Source organism: Crocodylus porosus, unplaced genomic scaffold, assembly GCF_001723895.1.
Source record: "Crocodylus porosus isolate Cpor-Errol unplaced genomic scaffold, CroPor_comp1, whole genome shotgun sequence".
Classification (NCBI taxonomy): domain Eukaryota; kingdom Metazoa; phylum Chordata; order Crocodylia; family Crocodylidae; genus Crocodylus; species Crocodylus porosus.
The window spans coordinates 54,968,670-54,982,299 of record NW_017728931.1 but is presented as its reverse complement, the minus strand read 5'-3'; the positions used below and the strand labels follow the sequence as shown (position 1 = coordinate 54,982,299).

The 13,630-nt window shown below is 41.4% G+C and overlaps 1 protein-coding gene across 2 annotated transcripts in view; it reads right to left on the bottom strand.

Moving 5' to 3' along the window:
• The window catches only part of VEZT (vezatin, adherens junctions transmembrane protein), a 98,392-nt gene that overhangs the window by 84,433 nt on the left and 329 nt on the right, over window positions 1-13,630 (bottom strand). The window lies entirely within an intron of this gene.

Sequence of the window (13,630 nt, the reverse complement as noted above, 5' to 3'; positions counted from 1 at the left end):
CAGTCAAAAGTTTCATCCCACCATGTCTCCACTAGGCCAACTAGGTCGATTTTACTACTTGCAAGCAGGAAAGCAAGCTCCTTCTGCTTGTTCCTTATGCTTCTTGCATTAATGAAGAGATACCTTAATCCCCTCGAGAGAGCCCTGGGCACCCCTCCTTCCTGAGACAACTGTTCCCTTGGTATATACCTGAGCTCTTACCTGGGCAGGTCCTACACCTGGTTGAGTTCTTTCTGAATCGACTCAGAGGGTTCCAGTTCAATTCAGAGAGATTAAAGGGTCTCCTGATTTGACTTGGATTTGGTCACTGAATTGGAACATATCTCCACTGAATGGAATCAGGGACTGAAGCTTCGCACAGCCCTAATATTTACCTCTCCTCTCATTATCCTTAACAATTTACTGATATGCAGTGCATCTCAGTTACCATCTGCATTAAAGCGTGCTGAAAGGGCTGACTACAGGCTCATGGCTGTGCTTTGTTTCACATCACAGAAGATAAAGCCCTTGCAATATTTCCTGACACAGGTTCTGCAGGTTGCTGCATGTAGCTGCCACCACAGAACAGCCATACGAAGAAATGGTCAGATTATAATGTGTATTTGTGCGGCTGTTAACAAATAGGAGTCTCATTTGTGATTAAAGCATTACATTATTTCCATGTTCAAAACACTCAGAATGGCCCAAATACCTTCCCGACAGACACAGGTGGAGACCAATCATCAACTAACACAAAAAGAAGATCAGTTTATCATCACTGGAGAGCAGTAGGAAGGCAAATAGGCAGACAAAGATTGCTGCTTGCTTCAAAATCTGTATGTACATGCAGCTTTTGCATGTTGCTTATACAAGCAAAACTCAACTGTGTGAAGAAAAGGGCCAAATGTGGTTAGTTTCCATCAACTTAATGAATTATCTTCTTTAAAACAAACAAACAAACAATAAAAGTCATCTTAAACCAATAAAACATTTTCTGAATGAGTCTACAGAGAGCTTAAAACAATAGCATTGATGGGAGAATTTCCCTTATCCATCTCATTTGGGCTAAGTCTGAAGCCTAATGAGAAATCAAATTTCAGCTTGGTTAGCCATTGGTTTAGCCCAGTGGTTTTCAATCTGTGTTCTGTAGACCCCTGGGAGTCTGCAGACCATGTCTAAGGGGTCTGCAAAAATGACTAGGGTCAATCAAAGGTATGGGAATACCTATGCTAATATTTCAACAGGGTCCACACCTCCATTCCAAATTTTTTAGGGTCTGCAAATGAAAAAAAGTTTGAAAACCATTGGTTTAGCCAATCTTTAGCCAAGCAATGAAGAATGAATTCTAAACCACCTGCTTTAAGAACATGGATGTTTTTAGGATGTTTCTGAACTTCAGCTTACTAAGGTAATATGAACCATTTTGTAACTATCTGAATTCCAAAGGTGTAACAAAGTGGCAGAACTGTGTGATGAAATATCTAACTTTGCAATAAATAGAATCTAGCAAACTGCTAACATATACAACCCCAGATATCATAGTATTCTAGTTAACTGCACAGTGTGTAATTCTGACTACAAATAATACAGGAAGAGGTCATCTTATATTATGACTGACCTTTTTTGAGGGTAAAGGAGAAAATGAACAATTGCCCAATAGCGATTCCCACCCCCCCAGCACTATTCTTGTAGAGAAATGTAAATTCTGAATTGGCTTTACTTCACATATGGAGTCTTGCAACAGGGTTATGAAATGGGGTAGAACATCTTTAATCTATCCGATATTTAGAGTTATCCTCAGGGTGATGTCTTAAGCGTGTTATATCTACAGCAATAGTAACAACTATTGTTAAGGTTGTATGGGAGTTCCCTTCCAAACCTCCTTTTTTCTATTATTTAAGATCACTGAGTCATTCATTTTTCTGGCTAATAGCTTCTGGGCCAGATTGGTCAGAAAAATAAGATCTTCCTAAGAACTGATCTCAAGAGAGTTCAGGTGTTCCTGAATGAAGGGAGGGTGGTTATAAACTTTTCTTGACACAATGAGGAGAAGGAAGAAACAACTGTCCTGGCATAGCTGAAACTGGGTGGGGAAGTAACCTGCAGTAGGAATGGTCTTTGAGTATTTTGGTAAAAATTGTTTTTTATGCAAAAAACAAACAAACAAATGTTTGACAATCTCACTGGGCACTGGTTACAATATTTTAGCACCGTTTAACAACACTTTCTGCAAATGGGTGGCCATTTTAGTTAAATAGAAAACATGCACATTTCCTTAAGTATATATAAAAATAGGTTTCTTATATTAGACAGGTAGTGCCTTGTACAGGCATCATTCTTAACTTCATACAGATCCCAAAAACTTTCCATGACATCCATATATCAAATTGTCGAAATATGTTTTTCTTATGCCAATCAACACCACATAGTTTCCTGGCTGCATGCCTGAAAATGAAGCCATTACAATGTTCTTTCTGAAGCCTAGGATATTTGGATTTTATGAGATATCTTTTTTCCTGGCACTTTCAAGATTCATTTCTGGCAGCAAGTTTCTTCCACTGCTGGAAGAAAGGACAAAGAACACAATACCCCCAAAAAATCTTAAAGAGAGGATCTCCCTTTCTGAAAAATATGACTGTCTGTATTAGCAGTGGGCTTTAAACCAAACATCCAATTCAAACTCAGGTTAGTCTTTAATGGATATAGTTCTAGCTATCAAGACTTCTGAACTTGAGGGTTCAAAATCTTAATTTATAACCAAGCTTCTGCCAAGGAGATTCCTCCTCCAGGGGATTTTTATTCAGTATAGTATAAAGTTGGTGCAATCTGTGAATTTTGATCTGGAATTTTGATTGTCTGGGCCTCTGTCCTCTGGCCCCAGCCCCCAAAACTGCTTTTTTGATAAAAACTACTCAGATCTCTGGGATTGTGAGTTGCCATAGGAACAAAAGATACTAATAGTTTTGACATTTTACTCTCTCGCAAAATAAAGAGGACAGGCTAGGATAGGGTAGGATAGGATGGGATATAAATTACATGAAACAATTAAGTCTGGTACAACATAGTATAATTCAGTTGGGGCATTCTGAATATTAGGGGTTGAAAGTTATACATTTGGTCACATAATTTCCACTCAATCTAGAACAGGAAATCAGTTTTGACTATAGCACAAATGTCATGATAGGCAGCTTTTAGTATGAGCATTCCTTGCCATATACTTCCATTAGTTCTAAAATATCCAATGAATAATTACATTAAAGAAACTATCCATGGAAGTATGTGAACACTAATGTTTCTAGCAATGGTACAACCTTCATGAATAAATTACAAGACGATAAGAATAAAAAGGTAGAGCTTTCTTCCAGTAAGGAAATCTTGATGTTTCTTGAAGTTAATGACCTTTTATTATGTCCATTTAGGGATCCTTTACTCAAAATAAGCAGAAAGATCATTTTGTACCCTACTAAGTGCACAAACCTGGATGCCTACCATGTTTTATTTCCTTTCTATTCACTGTAGCCTTCTACCACACCAAAAATGAATTGCATGAATAAACTGCGTTACTTTAGAAGGGAGGACTTGTAGAAGACTAGAGAGAAAGGATGCTGGGGTTTCAAAGCAGTGTCAAGTATCTAGTTAAAAAAAAATCTGAGGAAATTAGGATAGAAAGACAAAGGAAATGGATCTTAATTATGAAGAAGCTACAGAAAGCTGCTTGTTATAAAGTGTCTGGGAATCTGATAGGGCCCCTCTAGATGTTCAGGTAAAGGCATGATAGGATTTGATGCGCAATCCACCCAATCACTTTTTGCCATGCACACATGCATGGCAGAAGGCATGATTGTGGGATCCAGCAGTAGATCCTATTACAACTTATTGCTGGGGCAGGGAGAATACCAGCACACAAGTAGAAACCTTATGTAGGATGATGCTGCAGCATCAGAACCCTTCAACTGATGGGACTTCTACGCACAGCAGCCCATGGGGCAGTGCCATGGCTAAAAGTCAGCCACAGGATTCTAGCTGCAGGAGCGGATGGTGCACCCCCACCACTGAGAGCCCCAGCAGGTGACAGGGCTCTCAGCCACAGGGGCATATCTATGCTACACAAATTAAAGCTGGATAGAAACCATATATAAAGTTATTACACATTTTGCAGCTCTAAGGATAGAGCTGGCTGGACCTTTTTAAACTGCAATAGTTAATTTGCATGTGTAGCTGCTTTAGTTCACCGCACAATTAATCTGGTAATTGAGCAATACATGTAATATGCAGAGGGAGCCATAGACTACAAAAGTTTTAAAATGTCTATTTTAGTCATGTTTCTTGCTATAGTATTATTGTTTTTGGACAACTATACATCATGAAGCTTGAGAAGGTGCAGACGACAGCCACACGCACGATCAGGTCAGGAAAACAGACCTTACGATGAGAAGCTGAGAGCAATGGGGCTATTCAGCCCGCAAAAGCATAGGCTCAGGGGTGATCTGGTGGCCACCTATAAGTTTATCAGGGGTGCTCATCAGGATCTGGGGGAACGTCTGTTCACCAGAGCCCTCCAAGGGATGACAAGATCGAACGGTTACAAACTCCCCTGTGACCAATTCAGGCTGGACATAAGAAAGAACTTCTTCACTGTCCGAGCCCCCCCAAGGTTTGGAACAGACTGCCGCTGGAGGCGGTTCAAGCACTCACTTTGAATGCCTTCAAGACCTAGTCAGATGCTTATTTTGCTGGGATCCTATGATCCCTGCTGACTTCCTGCCCCTGGGGCTGGACTCGATGATCCTCTGGGGTCCCTTCCAGCCCAAATTTCTATGAAATCTATCACCTCTAGTATGAGTTATTATGTAGCTGTAATATTAGTTTAAAAACATGATACAATTAATAGGGTGTTGTAAAAAATGTTATTCTAATAAGAGGGTATCTTTTGTTCTAACCTCATTAACTGGATTTGGGGCTTTAAAAGACCAGTTGCTTTAGGAGCTAAAAGAGGGAGCTATTATTAATATATATAAAAATAAGCTTTCATTTAAAATAAAATGTCTGGACTTCATATCTCTAAGAGTATTTTAAACACAAACCAAATGTAAATGCATGCAGTATCCTCTACCCAAGCCCACAACAGGGAGTTACAGTGTCTGCCACAGCTCACAGTTTTTCTAATCTCTTGCCGAATGAAATTAACATCCCTGGTTGGTTTCCCCGGTTCCACAGTCAGATCCAAATTATCAACATTGAAAATTATGTTAGTTTCAGTCTTGAAAAAAAAATCCATGAGCAACAACTGAGGAAGGCAGGGGAGGGAGGAACTAAAGAGGAAAGAATGCAAAAATTAGGTGGAAGGTAAAGGAAGTAACATTGTTCTCCCTCACTACACCCAGGAATCTTAGAGAAGGGAGAACAAGAGAAAGATATTTTTCCTTTCTAGTAACCAAAGGGAGCACAGGGTCAAGTTCAAGGCGTATTAAAGATCAGGACTTTTAAACTGTGCTGTATTAAAAATCTGGAATGATTTGGTTATGCTATTATCTGGACTGTTTGACTGTCCATCATGGCCTTCATAAAGACTACCAATTTTACAAGGAAGGTGCTCAGCTATTACGGTGATGAATGCTAGTGTAATCTTAACACAGGCAGAGCAAATATGCTGACATCATTAAAACACCCTCTCCCTCATGCCTCAGATAGACCCTGGGATTGTATCCAGGCCCAGTCCTGAAAAACCCCATGAGTTGCACAACTCCTAGTGTGCAACAGAATAAGTCTCCATCCCACAGTGCCTATCAATTCACAGTAATATATTTCACCACATGGCTAAATGAGCCACACATGCATGTAGCATGAATAATCCCTACGTATTTATATTCAAGGACTTTTTAGACTCATTCACACAAAGCAAAACCAGTTTTCTCCAGACCAAGCAAAGGCATTTCCCTCAGCAAGTGACACATCCATTACAAATTCTAACTTTTAATCATTAGCTTTTTGTTTTAAAGCTCTTTCATGAAACTTCACAAGGTTTTTTTTTTTTTAATTTGAGAACGAAGGTTTTTTTTCCCCCAGGGTATTTTTTTGTCCCATACAGCTGTTCCAAAAAACAGTAACCTCTAGAGACCAAACATACCAATATGAAAAGTGAAATTCTCAAACTTATGAAAATGGTGTTAAAATAGATACTGTGATGCAACTTTAAATACAGCAGCTGACACCCTCCTCAGTAACATTACTGAAATAGTGAAAAATCAGCAGGTTCTATACATATCTGGCAAAGAGTAATGAATCAACGGTGGCATGTAGAAACAGCAAAACAGCTATGTGCCTTCTGAGGTGCATCATATTTTATATACAAAATAGATTTTTTATAAATGTAATGAACTTTGATTTTTAAAAAAGCAATGGAGTGCTGCGATACTATTCTGTAATAAATTAAAATGACAAGTTAACAATACTTTTTCATGGATAGAATAAAAACCTGAAGCATAGGGGAGGAAATCAAGATTAATTTGTAAAGGAAAGTCTTTTAGTTGGTCTAATAAAAGACAATGGATTTACCCAAGGAACTGTGTCTGCCTATGTCCTTAGATTAGACCAACACAGCTATAACCTACATCCCTAAAGAAAAGCATTGTTTTTTCACAACTGCAAGGAATTTGTTTGCTTTGTTGCCCTTGATAAACTTCTAACTGACAATTTTAAAATAGTTTCTTTCCCACTCTTTAAGGCTGTTTATTTATTTACTGAATTTTACACAGCAGGAACAATGAAACTGAAGGAGCCATTTTCTCAATTTACTTTCTGGTCAGTTAAACAAGTAGGTTTTAAATGGAAGCATTTTCAACAATTACATTCAATATCACAGTTTTTACTGCTTAACAATAAGAGTCTCACAAAACCTAAATGTTGTGCCTAAATGACCTGGAAGCAAGACCTTTAAAAATGGACCTAAATTAGCTTAATTTGATATTGTGGGTCTTGGCTTCAATATTGTTCTGCTGCCAGATTTGGGAACTGGCGGGTGACGAGCTCCTTTGAATTTGTGGCCTTTACTAAAGTTTCTTCTGTAAATTGACTGTTAGAATGGAAAGCTGAATCTAGAGTCTCAATCCTACAATTAGATCCCTAATGGTGGGCATAGACCCTTATACAGAATTACTGGGGTTTGGATCAAGCAGCTGCCTGTGTTGATCTGAAGGAAGAATCAGGGCTTTAACTTATATGCCAATGTAAATAAAGTTGTACACATCAGATTCAGAAACGTGGACATAAATGGAAAACAGGAACAAATGCAATGCCATTTTACTCAGGGTGGATTGCTCCAGGCCAGCCTGCTGACTGATTTTCCAGGGAAGGAAACACAGTTGACCTAATCTATCTGGACCTCAGTAAAGCATTTGATATGGTCCTCCTTGAAAAATTACTGTTTAAGATGAAAAAGATGGGTAAGGGATGTACTAAAGGAAGGACAATAGTATTGAAAGGAGGGAAGTTACTAGTCCTCATGAGCTGATCCTCAGACCATTCTCTCTTAGTATTTTTTTTAATGACCCTGGCACAAAAAGAGTGTGCCAATGGAACCAGTTAGTGACACAAAGTTAGAAGGTATCATCAGTGTGAGATGCTATCACTCAATTCAAGAAGCGTGGGAGTTTAGAGTCAAGTTCCTACATGTCATTCCATTCTATTCTATGTTCTATTCCAGCATGTCTCACTTTACAGAACTTTGCTTATAAGTAACATGCAGGAACGAGAAGTATTCAATGCACCCCCTTATGGGAATGGCAACAGATGGGAAACATCCCGAATCTGCTGGCTTCCTTTCTGGGTATAAAACCTCCTTTATTAGGCATATTGGTAGGTCAAAAGAAATATTTCACCAATATTGGTACAGGGTGATCAGGGAAATTGTGTGATGCTGGTATCTTTAATACAAAATGGGTATCTGTAGGAATACAGGACTGTTTGAAAAGTTGTAAGGACAGACATTTTACCCTGATCAACACTATTCATATCAACTATGATTTTCAGAAACTGAGCCTGCCATCTTCTTTCCCAGTCAATAGAGGCATCCACTAAGACCTGGAAGGAGACATGGAAAGATGTAACAACCCACTGAGCAGGTCCAGGATATCTGCTGAATGTACAGCTGATTGGCTGAAAAGATGCCAGCAATGCCGTATGACTAAGCAGATTATAGTATATTCCTACCAGGGCTGCTGTGCATCTTATATATTTGTGAAACAAAGGGGAAAATGTTTACCAGCATGGTGGAAGGGAGAAGTATCTGCTGGATTCTAAACATCCAGACACAAGGGAAATTACAAGAACCTTCACCCAGAGGTGCTGGAATTCAGAAGTTTTGGACTCTAATACAAAATGCATAAGCAGACCTAGGAATAAAGAGTCATTAGCTAAAATCCCTTAATGCTCCTCGGAGCAAGGTTTACACTCATAACTTCCCATTTCCAGGGGAGTACTTTCGTGGGGCGCGTCCCCACAAGTGGGAGCAGCACATATCTGTGCCGTTGCTAGCTGTCCCTGAGGCATGCCCCTGCACATGTGCTCTGGTGCATGACATGTTCCCCTCTGAAGGGTATGGGAGGCTGAGGCCAGGACCTGGTCTGGCCCCAGCAGCCTTACCTGGGGTCCTGGGGGCCTCCCAGATCTACAGTGGCAGCAATCTGGGCACAATGAACCCAACCAGCACCTGAAGCAAGGCTCTAGTCAGCCGGGCTCATTTCAGGTGGTGTGTGCTGCCACTACATGTACCACCCCATTTTTTCTGACAAAAAAAAAAAAAAACAACAAAAACCCCCCAAACCAACGCACTGCTAATTTTCAGGGCAGTGAATGTGTAGATGTGCGGCACATATCGTTTGCAGTGCTGCAGATAGGTTTGCAGTGCCACAGACCACACATGCATGCTTGTCTGGACATTCCCAGGAAGGCCGCAGTCAGGTCCTTCCTTCCTTGCTTACTCTGTCTTTTCACACTTTTTTGCCCCATGACTGGCATGCATTCATTTAATGGCATGATGGGATCCGATTCCTAACCCCAACAATCATGCCCCCTGCTATGGCACACATACATGGCAGGAGGCATGATTTTGAGATCAGGGATCAGATTCCAATGAACTCAATGAATTTGTAACATGGTGCAGGCATCTGGTCAGGAAGCACTGATCTTGGTTTCACATGTCTGTTTTATAAAACAAAGTAAATAAATCTGGATTTTTCACAAAATCAAGTTTTATTGAACAATACTACTACTACTAATACAACATAAATACTTTTAAAGTATTTAAAATCTCATAAAACTAAGGGCAGGAGCTGATTGCTCTTACCCCAACCACAGCACAGGGTATAACAGCTCCCCTTATTTCCTACTGAGTCCACAGAATATTGTCGCATGCTCTGTTGGCACCTTAGCTGGATATGGTCCCAAAGGCACAAAACACATGGAGCACATGGAACATAAAAGCTGCTAGGTGTAGGTCATAATGCTTTGTGGAATCTATGTTTGATGCCTCAAGACTTGGATGATATTATTTTAGTGCACTCCCCTACACCCCTCAGCTCTTCTGCCTTTATGCTCCAGACTAACATTCTTGAGAATATCAGAGAACATGCTAGTCCAGAGGCGGGAAATTATTTTGGATGGAGGGCCGCTTACTGAGTTTTGGAAAGCCATTGAGGACTGCATGCCTGGCAGCCAGGGGCAGATGAATATTCATTTTCTAAATTTTTTAGAGGACCTGTGGGCCAGACGGAAAGGCCTGGCAGACCGGGCCGCATTTTGCCCACCCCTGTGCTAGTCCTTGTTTTTTTCCTCCTTTATTTTGATCAACATCAGTCTTTCACTTGGTGTGGAGAGACTGCCTCTCAAGGATATGTTTGCAGAGCCACCAATAAACAGCAAGACAAAAACAAGTTAGATTTAAAAGGTTAGCAGAGGAAAAGATAAGTGAGGGAGTACCCTAAAAAAGTTCCCATAAAGATATTAAATGATATTAACTTGCCTGGGGTGGGTTCAACAATTCCCAACACAATTATGGAGATATCTTTCAAAGTCTGTGGTTTGAGGGGTGTGGACATGAAGTGTAGGGTGCCTTGGGTAATAGGTATATGAAAAGTCTGCTCAGTTTTGCTCAGATTATTATAGGACTGGTAACAGTGTCTGAGATCTTGCTCATGAACATACAAAAGGCCTAAGAGAAGCATCTACTTGAGGTTACACAGACTGAATGCTGTTGGCCTCTTCAGAGCAGTGGTGCCACAAAAGTTTACTATAAAGCAGGACTACCTAGCTTCTAAGCAGCTGGGTCCACATGTCCTGCAGACTGTACCAGCAGGGTCCATAGTATTCTTCACATGCCCCCTCAATCTCACTGCACTACACATGCCACCTACCCCCCACTGTACCATATGTACACAAGGATGCCACCCCATACTTCCCACACAAAGCCTGTAACAGCAGGGAGGACCCAATGCACTGCATCATATGGGCAACCCAGGCTACAGGATTTTCAGTATGGCAAGCTTTGCCACACTGCACAGCCCTGCTACCTGGAACAGGGACAGGACGTGGAAGATGGTGGGAGGAGGGGGAGCCCAGAAACTCCACGTACTGCTGCAGCTGGATTAGTGAGGGGAGCTGGACAGCCCTGATGTAAAGAACTGTGGAGAGCGATCCTACACTTGGAGGAGAAATTGGGGGCAAAGTTTAAAGACTGCCTGCTCAAAAATTTTATCGAGATCATGCCAGGTGACAGAAATGATACCTAGGCTAAGATTAACTTAAGATCAACCGCCTGTTCACCAGAGCACCCCAAGGGATGACAAGATCAAACAGTCACAAACTCCTCCAAGACTGTTTCAGGCTGGACATAAGGAGGAAGTTCTTTACTGTCCAAGCCCCCAAGGCCTGGAACAGACTGTCGCCAGAGGTAGTCCAAGCACCTACTTTGGACTCCTTTAAGAGACATTTTGATGTTTATCTTGCTGGGATCCTTTGACCCCAAGTGACTTCCTGTCCCTGGGGCAGGGGGCTGAACTTGATGATCTTCCGAGGTCCCTTCCAGCCCTAAAGTCTATGAAATCTATGAAACTTGGAATTTCACAGACCAGCAAAGGGGTCACCAGAGCCTAGTACTACAAACCCATTCCCCCAGAACCAGCAAACCATCTGTCCCATTTTGTACCCATCAATCCAAGCATAGCATGGATACATTTGCTTTGGACTTGGATATTCAGACCACCAACCATGCCACTGCATTTATAACTGTTTACTTTACACTGTTATTCGCAAAAAATCGAATTGGCTGAATGACCAGTTACTGCACTGTTTACAAAAATTATTTTCAATGTATTATTTAAAATGCTCATATATCTTTAGTTTTCTGCTTGCAAAGGATGAATGTATTTGCTAGAAATTCTACCCGTCTGACCTGCAAAAAGCATGCAAGTGGGAATATTTCTGGACTGCATAGAGAATTTTCTCTTATTTTTTAAATTGTGGCTGCCAGAAAATGTTATTAAAGTAAACAAGCTAATTCAAAAGGCAATTTCTTTCATCGTTGCCCATATAAGTTAACCCACCATTTGGACAGGGGACATGGAAGGCAGTAATGGAGAGTCAGGGCCTTTGAACAGAGTAAATAAATAATAAAACATGCAGTAATACAACTACCTGAGCTCCTTTTCCTTCCCACAGTGGTTTCCTTCTGTAGGTGCACTGGATGACACTGAGCTGTGTTCAACAGGATCACAAGGTCTCAAAAAGTACTTTGCTCTCCACAGAGTCTGCATGTTCTGAGTCCACTTTCTCAGCGACCATGTTGTTCACATTGCTTGAGGTTCCGTCTTCTGGGTGTTCCAGAGTTTTTGAAGCCCCAGATTTTCTGTAGCCCTCCTCTGCCCTCGTGTGTTTCCTTCCCCTTAGCCTGGCATTACTTCTTGCCCCATCATACTATAACTTGTGCTCTTTTTAAAAATGTCTGAAAACACATCTTTGTTCTTGCAGTTGGTTCTGAACTGCCCTTTTCCAGACTGAGAAAATAAAGCACCTCTCTCCTGCATCAGGTTTGCCCAAACTCTTCTTAGCTATATTATTACCTAGTGCTCAAGCAGAGCACTATGGCAGCAAGTGTATTCGTGAGTATGAAGTGAGGAATTCCACAAAGACATTTGGATATCAACAGGGTCTGACTTCCAGTCACAATGATCTCTGGTCACAGTTATGATGACAAGGACATGGCGGAACTGCAGTTAAAAGACAGTTTGGACTGGAAAAGGTAATGGAGTATCCACACAGGCATTGCACCAATTGAACACTGCCAGGTCAGTTCAGTATTTAACTTGACTGGGGTTTTAGTTACACGACTCAACATTGAAAGAAAATGCCCACAAAAACAAAAGCAATTTTTAACCATAATATGATAAGCCTATGAAAAATCAGCATATCCACAGCCTGATAAGACAGTACCTAGGTAGCACTTGAGTCATGTAGTCATGATGGTCCAGGAATTTTGCAATAGGCAACGATTTTTGTGGGAGATACTTTTTATTAGAGCAACTCTATGGCTGGGATAGACTTAGACAAGCTTTCAAATGCAAAGCATTCTTAGATAGCGAGTTCCTTCCATCCACAAGAAACCAATAGCTTTAGGAACATAAATGATTTGTTTCCTTTAAAAATAACGCAACTTCTGTACATTACCCATGTTTTTCTTTGTGTGCCTGCTAGTGACTTAAATGCAGATACCAGAATATTTAGCTTTGAAAAACACATGCGATTTACTGAGCTATCTCAGCAGATACAGTTCACCATTACTTTGTATACCAAGTCTATGCCAGCACACTGAACCCCATTAGCTAATTAAAAATGCAGTTACATAAAGACAATACTTCCATGGATCCTCATTTAGGTTCTCTTTTACCTGAACCAGCAGAAAACACAAAGCAGCTTCCAGGAGGAGGTGCAAACTTATGCACAGCTTTTACATGGATGCTTTTACAAGAACCACACTGACTTATAAATAGGACTTCATCAGAGGATTTGCTGTCTTGAGCCCCGATCACGCAATTCAGAAGTGATTCACAGATGACAATGGCAACAGTTGCATGCACCCACACTTAGTTTTTCTGCATCCCCATAACTCAAATGCAAGGATCTGTTCTGCCAAGGGACCCAAAAACCACACAGTTGACTCCTTGCTTTCCCCCACTCTGGTGGCTCTGGGCAAGGTTCACAGAGTGCCCCCAGTGGACCCAGCCCCTCAACTGCCCTTTTAAAGGCAGACAAGGTTCTATGGATAGATGTGATCTCCTTTATTAGACGAATTATTAGTTGGAAAAATTGTTCTTTACAAGCTTTCGGGTACAAACACCCTTCTTCAGGCCTTTTAAATACACTCCTTGGCTATCCCTGATGCTCCGCTCACGACCAGATACAACGTAGGCACCATGCACAGCCCCATTCCCACAGAAGAGCGCTGTGGGCCCGCGCCCCTGCCCCAACGCCACTCGCTCCGGGTCACAGCTACCATGCGGTAGCTACCCCAGGGCAGCTCCCAGCACTTGGGCCCCAGGCGGGCCCCGAGGCCCCAGGTGCGCTCGGCCCCGGCCCCGGCCCTTGGGCCCCTCGAATGCCA